A 12,720-nucleotide genomic window follows, 5' to 3' on the forward strand; every position below is an offset into this window, starting at 1 on the left:
TGCCCCATTTTGGTGCCAGAGCAATTCAGAAATATACAGGAGAGGTATTTTTGAAGGACTGGCAGTGGCTGCCACATCATGTGTGATCTGTCTGCAGCCAGACTTGTATTTGCATTAAGCAAAGAAGAGTACATAGGTACATTGTTATAGAAGCAGCCTTCCTGCCAAGGACTCTGTTGCCCTTACTTAAAGCAAAGCACCCTAGAACAGCCTAGAACCACCTGGTGCCCTCCAGATGTGTTGGACTATAACTCCCAGCTGCACGAAACCTGTAATGTGCTATAGTCATTTTCCACCCCCTAACAATCTACCTAGTATCCCTACATATATATTCAATCACATTAACCAATTAATCAGTTACATGGCAGATGATTAATCAGCTAGAAAGTCTATAATCAACTAACAGGCTTAATTGCAACACAGTGACACGTTCATAATCTAGTGTTGTGAGACTGGGGGCAGGGTTAGACAAGAGAGGCCAGGTCTGGCCTGGTCTGGCCTGGTACAATCCTCAGTTAGGTAAACTACAGGTGATATGTTGCCATGGGAACTAGATAGTAAGCCAACTGCTTCTTGATAAAATATCATTTTGGAAATGCTCTGAATGGGGAAAACCAATCAGAGAAAGAGTCAGAGCTTTCCATCCGCCCAGAAAAACTTGAAGTAAACCTGAGGCTTGTGTGTAAAAGAACAATAGACTGGAATTTGAAAGTCAGAAAGAGAGATGAAGAGCTTTTCTATACAAGGCTTTTAATTGCTGTACCTACTTTTGGTTTCATCACAGAACTGAGAACCAAGCTCTACACAAAGAGCTTTTCCTTTCCTGGTTTTCAGCTATATAACCTCTAGGTGGTACTGTGCTACAGTGAAGTAGCTTAGATACACAAGTAGGAAAATACCTTTTCTTTAGTTTTCAGAAATAATAACACATTTCCCCCACTCTAACCCCCTCCCCTTCCCAGGATAGTGCTCTTAAAAAACAGAAGGATCAAGACATCACTTAAAGAACCCCTAAACAACTGTGTGTAAGGAATCACGGGTGCACAATAAATGCCTCCTGTAGAAAAGCTCAAAGAGAAAAGCACAGAGAGCTGAGCTTTTGGACTCTGCGAGCTAATATAATTTGTGGTGCTGGCTTCCTAGAGATCCAGTGTGGGAGCAGTGGACTTAGGCTATCTGTGGGAGCATTTAAGCTGTGCCTCCACCTAGGCTCAACCTGTATATTTCTAAATAAATGCAAATATTACAAAATACCAGTCAATCTCCAGTAATCTTCTTCCACAGAAAACCAAATCCAGGAAAGAGTTGCACCCCTTGAACTTTTCAATCACAGAATTGGGGTGCCCATAACACTCCATTAATAACTAACACCATCCTTGGATCTGTACTCTGTTACAGATTGGAAGTGCCACTTCATCCAGCTTGAGAGGATAGAAAAATTCAACCTTGAACTGCCACAACTGTGAGAGTGGCGGTTACCCAGTCCATTTTAAGGGGCAACTACTTCACACTTGGAGGTGGTGTATATACACCCTTGCTTACCAAAGAAGAGTTTCAGTATACAGACTTGTTCTCTTTTTCTTTTAGATTAGAATATAACTTTATTTTATTTATTACATTTATATCCTGCCTTTTGCCTCCTTAAGGAACCCAAGGCAGCATACTTAATCCTCCTCCTCTTCATTTTATCCTCACAACAACAACCCTGTGAGGTAGGTTGGGCTGAAAGTCTGTGACTGGCCTAAAGTCACCCAGTGAGCTTCCATGGCCAAGTGGGGGCTAGTGCCCAGATCTCCCAACTCCCAGTCCAACACTCTAGTCACTAAACCACACTAGTGTACACCACATTATTTGAATAAATGATAGACTCAGCCTGATAGATGCGGTGAAAGATTCATGATGGATACTTTACATTTTTAATCAGCTGGATTACTTTCTGAAAGATTCCAAACTTTGAAGACCAGCCAGCACACAGAATACAAACAAACAAACAAACAAACAAACATCACCATTCCCATGGAAACACAGATCACCTTGGAGATTATTAATACCAGTATGACTTACAGTTCGCATGGTGGTTGTGGTGGTGTGGTTCTGAAGAGTTCTGGTTTATTCATGATTCAGTACAATATAACTTAACATCTTGATACAGGAAAGATTACAGGATATGCTGGAAGAAAAAGCACACTTACATTTTAGCTTTCTTGAATGGAAAAAAAATACCAGTCTACCACAATCCTCCAACGCACATAAACAAATGCAGAGCAGATTCTTTCTTAGAGCCACTAAACACAAAACCCTGTAACATTTGGATATATCATCACTTGTGAAAAGTACCCAAAAGTTTATTCTTAAATTGCATCAGCTTCCCCATCCATGTATTCCTGGCAAAATAAACACTTGCAGCACTGCAGTTCACAAGCTACATTGAACAAGCTTTTTAAAAATAGTGATTTCTGCTGCTGCTGCTACAGAGCTAATATGCATCGGCTCAACGCACACCAGTGACCCACTGAAATGAATGGAAGCTGCACAAGAGCTCTTATGCAGCTCTCATTTATTTCAGAAGAGTTTGGACAAGAGAGCTCTCCAGTCAGTTGTGCTCCGTGTTGAAAAGACATCATGTGTAAACCAGCCCATATAAACTATCATCATTTTTGGCAATGGTGGAGGCAGGGAGGGGGGCTGTCTTCCAAAAAGCAAGAATCACTTGTAGTACATCAAGTTTTTCATGTTTTCTAAAACATTCATGGACTACTTCTTGGTTTCCCCTCAAATAAGTACCATTTTTAACACAAAACAAAAGGAATGTCCTGGTGATGCCAAATATCAGTTCTGGCATTTGTTGAAAAACTACAGGTTAGGATCTCTCCACTGTATATTTCCCTCCTGCTTTGAACTGAAATGACATGGTGGCCAATTCACTTTCATAGATTGTATTGCCTCTAAGCGGAGCTGTCTATGCATTGCTAAATGTTGAGTAGCAAGTCCTTTGCTCAGGAGTAAGCCTCAAGTGTGAACCACTTTGCAGTCATAAGTGAACATGACACTTTCACGCACTCCCATTCACTAAGATAACAGAACAGCTCCGTGTTCACAATAATCTCCCGCTGCAGTGTAAAGTCTTTGCACATGTGGGAGCATACATATATCACATGAGCTCATTAGAGCACTCATGGACTTCAACATTAGGACACTGTGTGCTTAACAGAGAGCTTTTCTACACAAGGCTGTTAATCACATATCTGCTTTCAGTTTCATTGCAGAATTGACATTTGAGCTCTACACAGCTTTTCCTTTCCTGCTTTTCTGCCACATAACCTCTAGATGGTGTTGTGCTACAGTGGAATAGTGCAAATACACAAGTAGGAAAATATTTTCTTTCCGAAATAATATCCTATTTTCCCTGCTCTAAAAAAACCACCAGGATTCCCCCCCCCCTGCCATGCTCTTAAAAAACAGGAGTGCAACTGAAGGATCATGTCATCAGGTAAAGAACCCATAAACAACCATGGGTAAGGAATCATGAGTGCACAATAAATGCTTTGTGTAGAAAAGCTCACGATTTCTCCACGATATTTCTTGGTGTTGAAATTATAATGGAAACAAAACAATTTTGTTTTTGTAATATTGTAAGCTGCCTTGGGGGTTTCTCCATGACAATGGAAGGAGAAGTGAATGGAGGATTACTCGGATTTTTTTCAAGGGATTGGCTTTGGTGCGCTTTGGTCCACGCAGGGCTCCACGAGTGAGTGCACCACACCAGTATAAGTCGCTGCACAGAACATACTTCCGGGGGGGGGGGTTTGGAGTGAACATCATCTGACTGGCAGGGGAACCAATAAGAGAGGCTTCCCCACCCCATCCTCTCTCCCCCATATTTCTCCTTTGATAAAATCACTCTCCTTCTCTCCCCCCCCGCATTACTTATTTCCCTAAAACATTTCCTGCCATGTTGCGATCAATTGAAGCTTCAAAGCTTTGACATCAAAGCTCCTAAATGCATTTTTTCGATTCAAGGGAATCTCAGTAACTTCGGGAGTGTGCATTTCAGAAACAAGCCTCATTGACCACAGTGGGAGTTACTTCTGAGTAGACACACTTATATTTGTGCTGGGAAAGTCAGGGACGGGAAACAAAGGGATGGGAAACCAGCCCCCTTTCTAACCCGATTCTGCACAGGATCAGATGATCAAAGGTGGAAGTAGTTGCTTCCGAATGGCAGTCAACCAAACAATGGAGAATCGCAGCATTGAGATTGTGCTTTACAGCCTGTAGGGAATTAGTGCTTTAAAATGTGCTATTTCAATTGGGGGGGGGGGATCTCTGTAAATTCTGATGTGCGCATTCAGGGGACAAGCCTCATTGACCACAATGGGAGTTACTTCTGAGTAGACACTAATTGATTTGTGCTGGAAAATGCAGAGACAGGAAACACAGTGACAGGAAACACTCCTTGACTGGGGTTGTGGTGGAAGGCACACCCCTGGGCAGGGCTAGCATAGCCAAGGTAAATGCAGGGGTTGGGGGACACAGCAACTATACTGCAGAGAACCTGACTTAAGGAAAAGAATTGGACTTTAAGCAGTCTCAGGAAATCCAGTTTTTCCATGATAAGCTCTGGGGTGGCTGCTGGATGGCCATGATGTCATCTATCCCTAAAGATCTGCAAATGCAGCCAGCTTGGAGTAAATTGCTCATGGAGACACCCCCCTGGTGAGGGCAGTGCACCTTGAAAGTCACCTTAAAAATCTTTTAAATAAATAAATAAAAACCCGAATTGAGGGCATGTGCTGCATCTTTCACATTAACTCCTCTCAGGTTTATGGTCACGCGTTTCCCACTTCTCTGACTGGAGAAAAGGTTTCAGGGACAGTGCTACAGATATAGCTGCCTTTTGAGGAGACAGCACTGAAGACTTAGGGTGCCCTTGTAAATATACATCTAACCTCACTTTCCCTACAAGCAACCCTGTGTGGTGGTGGGAACCATAGGACCTGGGTTCATGTGGTAGTGGGGTGGGTGAGAGGGCTGGAAAATGCTTGCCCCCAAATGTTTGTATCTAGGACTGAAATAAATGGGAATTGGTCATGATTACACTAAGACCCATGGATTTCAACAGGTTTATTCTAAGTATGACTAAATCTGGATCCAACCCAGTCTCTTTGCTTTTAGTAGGACTTACGGTACAATCCAATACATGTTGTACGCAGACGTTTCATTGTTTTAAATGGAGAGTACTCCCAGGTAAGTGTGTATAAGATTGCAATCATGGGGTTGGAGCCAACTGTGGAGTTTCACTAGCAAAAAGCACATCTGTATGCGCAAGGCAAGACCCCTGATTTTCACCAATTTTTAACCTGCCTACTGCAGCCCCCTTGTGCCATACTGTTTCATATTCCATACTGTTCCAGAAGTCCTTAACCTAAAAGGAGATGCTTTTCAGCTCATGGAGGACTGCGGTGGGTAGGGTGGAATAACCCTTAGTCACTGCTAACTTTAGCTGGATCAGGATCATTGTAACTTTAGCAGGCTCTATGGCAAGACCAAGGGCATTTCTACATGAGGCTTTTATCCCGCACCTTTTCCAGGGCTTCTGCTTCCGAATTCTTTGTGGTACTAAGACTGGCTCCTTTACACATGCTTTTTTCTGGGGGGTTTCTTTCTCTCTCTTTCTGTATGTTTCATTATACAGCCACTATATGGCGCTATGATATAGCAGAATTGCGCAATTACATGAGAGTTCTATAGTGTTATAGAGGCCATTGAGAAAATAATACCACGCTTTCCCTGTTTAAAAAAAAAAAAAGTGATAATGGTCTCAAAGCATGGGAGAAGCCCTGGAAGATGATGATGTCATGTAAAGGACCTGCAAACTACAGTGAGTGAGCAATCACAAGCGCACAATAAAAGCCTCGTGTAGAAAGGCTCCAAATAAACATATAAAACACTATGACGAAAAATACAACCAATTCTGCTTAATTAAAAGCAGCCTATTATGACTCTGATTTTTGAAAGCCAGTATGATGCATTGGTTAGAGTGCCAAACTAGGATTGGAGAAACCTGAGTTCAAATCCCCAATCATCCATGAAGCTCACTGAGTGACATTGGGCCAGTCACTATCCCTCAGCCTAACCAAGGGGTCTCCAACCTTTTTGGGTTGGTGGGCACATTTGGAATTTTGAGTGTCTCACAAAATGGCTGCCATGGAGTGGGGGTTGCATTCATAAAAAGGGTGCCATGATGGGTATTTCCATTCCTTTCCCAGAAGGCAAACTGCTGAGACCAAAAGAAAAGTAACTTGCTCAAGAATCTAAGTACAAGGCAGCAGAAAGGTCTGAGTGCCAAAACACAAAAGCCACTGTTTTGAAGTCCAATAAAGATGGTGCTGGAGGGCAGCCCTTTGCATTGCAGCATGCCAGGTTCCCGTTTAATTTTCTTTTTGCAATTTAAAAATACCTTAAGGAATAAAATTAAAAAGTCAAAAGAGGCAGGCAGCCTGGTAGGCACCAAGAGAGGTATCTATGGGCACACTGGTTCCCATGGGTGCCACATTGGAGGCCCAACCTACCTCACAGGGTTGTTGTGAGGATAAAATGGGAGGAAGGAACCATGTACACCACTGTGAGCTGTTTGGCGGAAAGGAGGGACATGAATGAACAACAATGCAAATATTTCAAGCGTCATTCCAAAACTTATATATAGTAAAATTATACAGTCTAATCAAGCTGTCAGTTTTCATTAATCTGTTATGCAGAACTGAAATACTGCAGTTTATTCCGCTGACAGAAAGGCTGACATATCTCCTTTAGTGGGGTATTCAGTGTTCTTACAGACTAATTACACTAAGGCTGCAATCTTATATACACTTACCTGGGAGCAAGTATCACTGAACTCATCTGAGTAGACATTTATAGAATTGCACTATAAGTTATCTGAAATAGAAAAGAACAGAAACATTTGTAGCTTCTTGACAGTTCTTGCAGGATGAAACTGCACTTTGCTGACAGTAATCCATATTATTAGAGTATAAATGGGATACATGATGTAATTTGTTTTCTTTTCTTTTAAGATCAGGCCTTCTAATCTCCACAAAACAATTGTGATTAGTTTTTTAAGCTTCTCAATCTGCTTTAGAACCCAGACCTTTGACAAACTGTATTAAAGGCACAATTATTATGAATTTTATGTTTCTTGATCTGCTTGAGAACTGAGGTAGCTAGCTAGCAAATTTGTTGAAGAGAAAAAGACCTGTGAAATGAGGAAGGAAGGAAGGAAGGGAGGAGACAACAAATATATCCAACAGCTCGATGTACACATATCCCTGCCATGTTCCCACAGTATACATGCACACAAGTGATTTAAAAAGTGTGGGCGGGGGGAGAGGCAAAGCAACATCACTCATCGTAAGAAAGAAAGGCTCTGATCCCACAAAACATGCACAGAACAGCAGCTGTTTGGGACAAAAGTGTGGCAGATTGGTTTAAAGGCCTCTGTCTGAATCTGCAGGGCGTGATGATGTGCATGCTGCACTCATTGATGCAGGCAGTTCCCCATTCAGGTGTGTATATATATGCACCCATTTTATCCTCATAGCAACCCTGTTAGGTAGGTTAGGCTGACCGTCAGTGACTGGCCCAAAGTCACCCTGTGAGCTTCATGGCTGAGTGAGGAATAGAACCCAGGTCTCCTGAGTCCCAGTCCAACACTCAACCCACTACACCACACTGGCTGTCCACGCATGGAGGAGGGCCACATAAGATGCCTTGGGTTCCTTGGAAGAGGAAGCAGGGTGGAATATAAATGTAATTTAACCATAATAACATCTTTAATATATACATGCTTCCTCTAGCCATAGCTCTTGAAGCAAACCCTTAGAAACAAAAAGGACAAAGGCATTTTGAGTTTTACTGGAGAAAACTAGTTTTAAAAAACCCAAAAAACTTCATTTTATTTCATTATTATGCATAGTACAATGACCTTATCATCACCAAATACAATAAAGGTCAACAAACAAAATAACAAGAAACTGTGTTCCCATTCCTGTCTGAGTTACATGAGCAGTAGAATATGCTTAGAGCACCCCTCATCTAATTAGATCCCTCTAAACTGATGTTTGAGGTACCGCAGTGGCTTAGTGGTTAAGATGCTGAACTGCAGACTGGAAGGTCGGCAGGACAGCAGTTCGAGACGCGAGTGCTGCGTGACGGAGTGAGCTCCTGTCTTCAGTCCCAGCTTCTGCCAACCTAGCAGTTCGAAAGCAAGAAATTGCAAGTAGATAAATAGGTACCGCTTCGGCGGGAAAGGTAACAGCGTTCCGTGCACCTCGGTGTTCAGTCATGCTGGCCACATGACCATGGAAGCATCTTCGGACAGCGCTGGCCCTTCGGCTTATAAATGGAGATGAGCACCACACCCTAGAGTCGGACACGACTGGTTGGGGACACCTTTACCTTTACCTTTTTAAACTGATGTTTGGGGTGTGGGCCTCTGTGGGGTGCAGGGTTCTTAGATTTCCCATTGGTTATAAGATGTCCCCATATTTCAGAGAATATCACAGGCTCTTAGGGGGGAAAGCCGAGTTCCCTGCTTACTCGGGAGCCATGACTTGGGCCGGTGCCTGGGCTGGCAGCGAAGGGGAGAAAGGCCGGCGAGGAGCAGCGGCTCAGCCAAGACACCAGCGCCGTCCCGGGGAGAGGCCTGCGGAGCCCATCACTGCTCCGATGGACTTGACAGGGGTGGGCCAAAGGGGAGGATGGCCGGAGTGAGGCCTCTCTCCTTCGTTCTCACTCTGGTTCAACCTGAGGCCCCTAAAAGCAGGCCTCTGGCGCAGCTGTGGCACTGCAGTTGCTGACTTCCCCACCCACTCCAAGCAGCAAAATGTCTTGCAGTGGCAGGAGCAGTCGCCAGCGAATGGGGCTGGGAAGGAATGTTACCTCCATGCCTGTGTTGCTTTTGAAGCTAAAAACCCAAATCCCAATTTCACCATTTACAACTCTTCTCTTAATCTGAGGCTCGCAGGAGTTTAATGTGATGCATTCTGAGCTCTTGAGATAGCAAATATCAGCAAGTTCACATGCCTCAGTTTTCCCTGAATCAAACTCGGATTCCCCACACACAATAACTGTGCGTATAATGGTTTAATGCGGGCCATAAAACCGGCAACATCTTCCTGCCGAGAACTCTTCAGAGCTCACTAGAAAATAAATCTGCTGATTGTTCATATCAAGGTGACTCTATTCCATTCAGACAGCTAATGAGCCTAAACCAGACACCTGGACTAGAATAAACCTTTACTCCCCCAGGCCTATAATGCTTCTGGTGAACAAGTACTAGATTGCTGGACCAATTGCTTTTATTTAATTAATTAATTAATTTCTATACCGCCCAATAGCCGAAGCTCTCTTGATCAGATTGCATCAGTAGCAAAACATACTTCTTCAACAAGGTTAGATCCACATGTATTAATTTAGAGGAGGGGGGTTACAATTACAAACAGAGCTGTTCAGGATTGCTAGCAATCTTTATATTAAAAAGAACCAGCAGCACCTCCTGATATAACATTTCTTTACAAAACAATTACAGTGCAATCCTAAAGGATTGCCACTCTTTAAATGCCTGGTCAGCAAGAGCTGTGCAAGGTGGGAGGAACAGCAGAGGCTTTTACAGCAGTAATTGCATTGATTTCTGCTAGATGGAGCTCTGAGCCTGTCTAACTGTCATGTGCTGCTAGGGGGGCAGGGCTTGGGAAGCAGGGCCAGCCCTTCTTCCCAAGCCCCACCTACTATTAGGCAAAGTAAGGCTGTTGCTTCAGGCGGCAAATGCTAGAGAAGAGATTTGTGTGCCATGTGGCTTTCCCTATGCCCCCTAAGCTAGCCTGTTGCTTTCAGGTGTGGCAAAGGATGTTGTCCCATCGTTGGTGTGGAAGAAAGATGTGCAGTCTTGAAGAAAGGCTTTTGTACATGGAATGGGAGGGAGCACCATGTCTTGGGCCAGCCCTGTTGAGAGGTCTTTGAGTTTGGATCCACGCTGGTGGACAGATCCACAACCTCTCCTCTCCCCATTCTGCCCACCAGCATGTCCAAATTGGCGGCCATCACTATGTCCTATGGAATTTGCTACAACAGGATGTAGTGATGGCCAACAATTTGGATGGCTTTAAAAGGGGGGTAGACAAATTCCTGGAGGAGATGGCCACCAATGGTTACTAGTCCTGATGCCTCTATGCTACCTCTAGTATCAGAGGCAGTGAGCCTATGTTCACCAGTTGCTGGGGAACATGGGTGGGAGGGTGCTGTTGCACTCAAGTCCTGCTTGTAGGTTTCCTGTGGACCACTGTGTGAACAGAATGCTGGACTAGATGGACCCTTGGTCTGATCCAGCAGGGCTCTTCTTATGTTCCCCCTCCTTTTCCATCCTCTTCCCGAGGTTGGAGCTCTGACCTTGAGTGAGGAGCTGCTGCAGAACTTTCCAGGGCAGCTGGGAGGGCAGCTGGGGATAGGGGAGCTCAGTCTCCAGACTTGAAGAAGGGGATCTGCAACATATTATGGTGCCCCGGATGCTGTCTAGGGGCTATAGAATTGTTCTCCCCATTGACTGAAAAGACAGATATCTATACAAGTAAATATATCTTGCAGTTTTAAAGCATCAATATGTTGCTAGCTGCCAATTACTAGAATCCCCACAGCCCACAATTCCATCCTATATTTGGCTTGGCAGTACTTTTCATTTGTAGGTTCTCACTGAAAATGTTTGAATGTATATTTTCAGTTGCCTCGTACACATGGAAAAAATAATTCAGTTATTCCTGCTGTTTCTTTGAAGTTCTTAAAGAACACCAAACCTAATTTACAAGTATGAAATCTTACAGGTTTCCTGCTCATTAATACGGATAGATGTAGTTGCCTTTGATATTTAGACAAGAATAAAAAACACACCATGACAGTAAAAGCCTAATGAGATTTCTGAAAAAAATGTGAATTCAACAAAACAAATGTTACTTAACCAGAGAGTTTGTTATAGGATTATAGGAAAACTTATACAGTATATATACACATTTATGTGAAGAACCATATATCAGGCTTCCCTCTCTTGGTCTTTAAGAAGCATCCCCATGCTGGTATTTCCTTCTGCACTCTCACTCTGTAAAATTCTGTGGTTACCTTTTTTAGGACTTCTTCCCTAATCCATTTACATTAGGGAAGCAGAAGAAAAGAGGAACAATTGTCCTACAATGAAACAAAGGGCATTTTCAGACATGAGGCTTAAAGCAATTCTTTTCGTCAGTAAAAAATGTTGGTAGTTTAGCGTTGAGCAATCCAGAGTTAAGCTATGATTAGTTCTTAGGTTAACCGTGGTTGTTTAACCCATGATTAACCCATAGTGTCTGAGTTCGCATGTCACAGAATAACCTCCGATCAGGTTGACTGGAGGTTGCACATTCAAAATGGTGGTGGCATACACCAGGCACGCAACCTGGCAAATCCTGGGTTAATTAACCATGATTTGCCACCATTATGTGTGAACAGCGCCATTATAAAGCATCTCTTTCAATATCTGTTCTACAATGATAGGACATTCACATAAATAGCATGAGAGAAGCTAAAAGGCAATTAAAAGTGCAATCCTATACCTGTCTACTCAAAAGTAAGCCCCGCTGAGTTCAGTGGGACTTACTCCCAGGTAAATGTGTATAGGAGTGCAGTCAAACCAAGCAATCCTATGGAGGTTGAGGGGGGAAGAGTTCATGGTGGAGGAACCACCACTTCCTAAGCCTTGCTGGGCTTGTGTCAGCTAGAGCAAAGGATGGTGCATGGCTTTCTAGCTTCCTCCGACTGATCTCTTTTCTGCTGCTTCTCTTCTTTTTAAAATTTTCCCTCCCATTGCTTCCAACAGGGGGCAAAATAACTATGCCAACTCCAGGGCTGGAATAGCTTTTCTCCATTCTGGAAAGCACCAAGGGTGATCTAAGTACTGATTTGCACTTACATCTTTCTAGGGATGGGAGGATTCCCTACTTTTTCCTCCACTTGGGAATCTGCCCGCAGGGGGGAGGCGATCCGTCCCTCCCCCGGAATCCTACCTGGCTGGCTCCACTCCAGGGCAATTCCGCAGAGTCGCCGGCCAGCTCTGGAACGCCAGTGATATGGCCACCATTGCCATATTGCTGGCTGGGCTGATTGACTCTGGATGCAAATGGCGTAGCAGACACCATTTGCGGCCGGAAAGCAATTAGATTAAGCTAAATGCAGCCGTAAAAGGGGTTTACGGCCACAAATGGCGTAGTGGACGCCATTTGCATCTCTGGTTTTTCACGCGATAGGCTAGCCTATCAATCAGTCTTTATTGTTTCAACCATAAATCACAACACAATGGGATCTTAAAGTTTTGGGGCAGTATCCAACCGTGTCATTCCGTTAGTGGAAATGATGTTGCACAAGCAGAAACTAGGTTCTAAACTATGTGCAAGAGAAGAATCCAACTAAAGTTATGTTTGCCCAAGTGCAGTTGTGCAAGTGGTTGTGCACTATGCTTGTGCAAGCCATTGCACAACCACTTGCACAACCCATTATGCAAGCATAATGGGCAACAACTTGTGCAACTGAAACATTCAGCAGAGTTCTGCTAGCACTGTTTTACTTTGTGGAATGACACCACTGGTGTATAAGGGGGTGGTCACCAAATAAGCCAAGTCTATGTTGAAATCAAAACTTATATCA

This window comes from Heloderma suspectum, chromosome 1 (genome assembly GCF_057233095.1).
Source record: "Heloderma suspectum isolate Gila_16-S chromosome 1, 16-S_ref, whole genome shotgun sequence".
Taxonomy (NCBI): Eukaryota; Metazoa; Chordata; class Lepidosauria; order Squamata; family Helodermatidae; genus Heloderma; species Heloderma suspectum.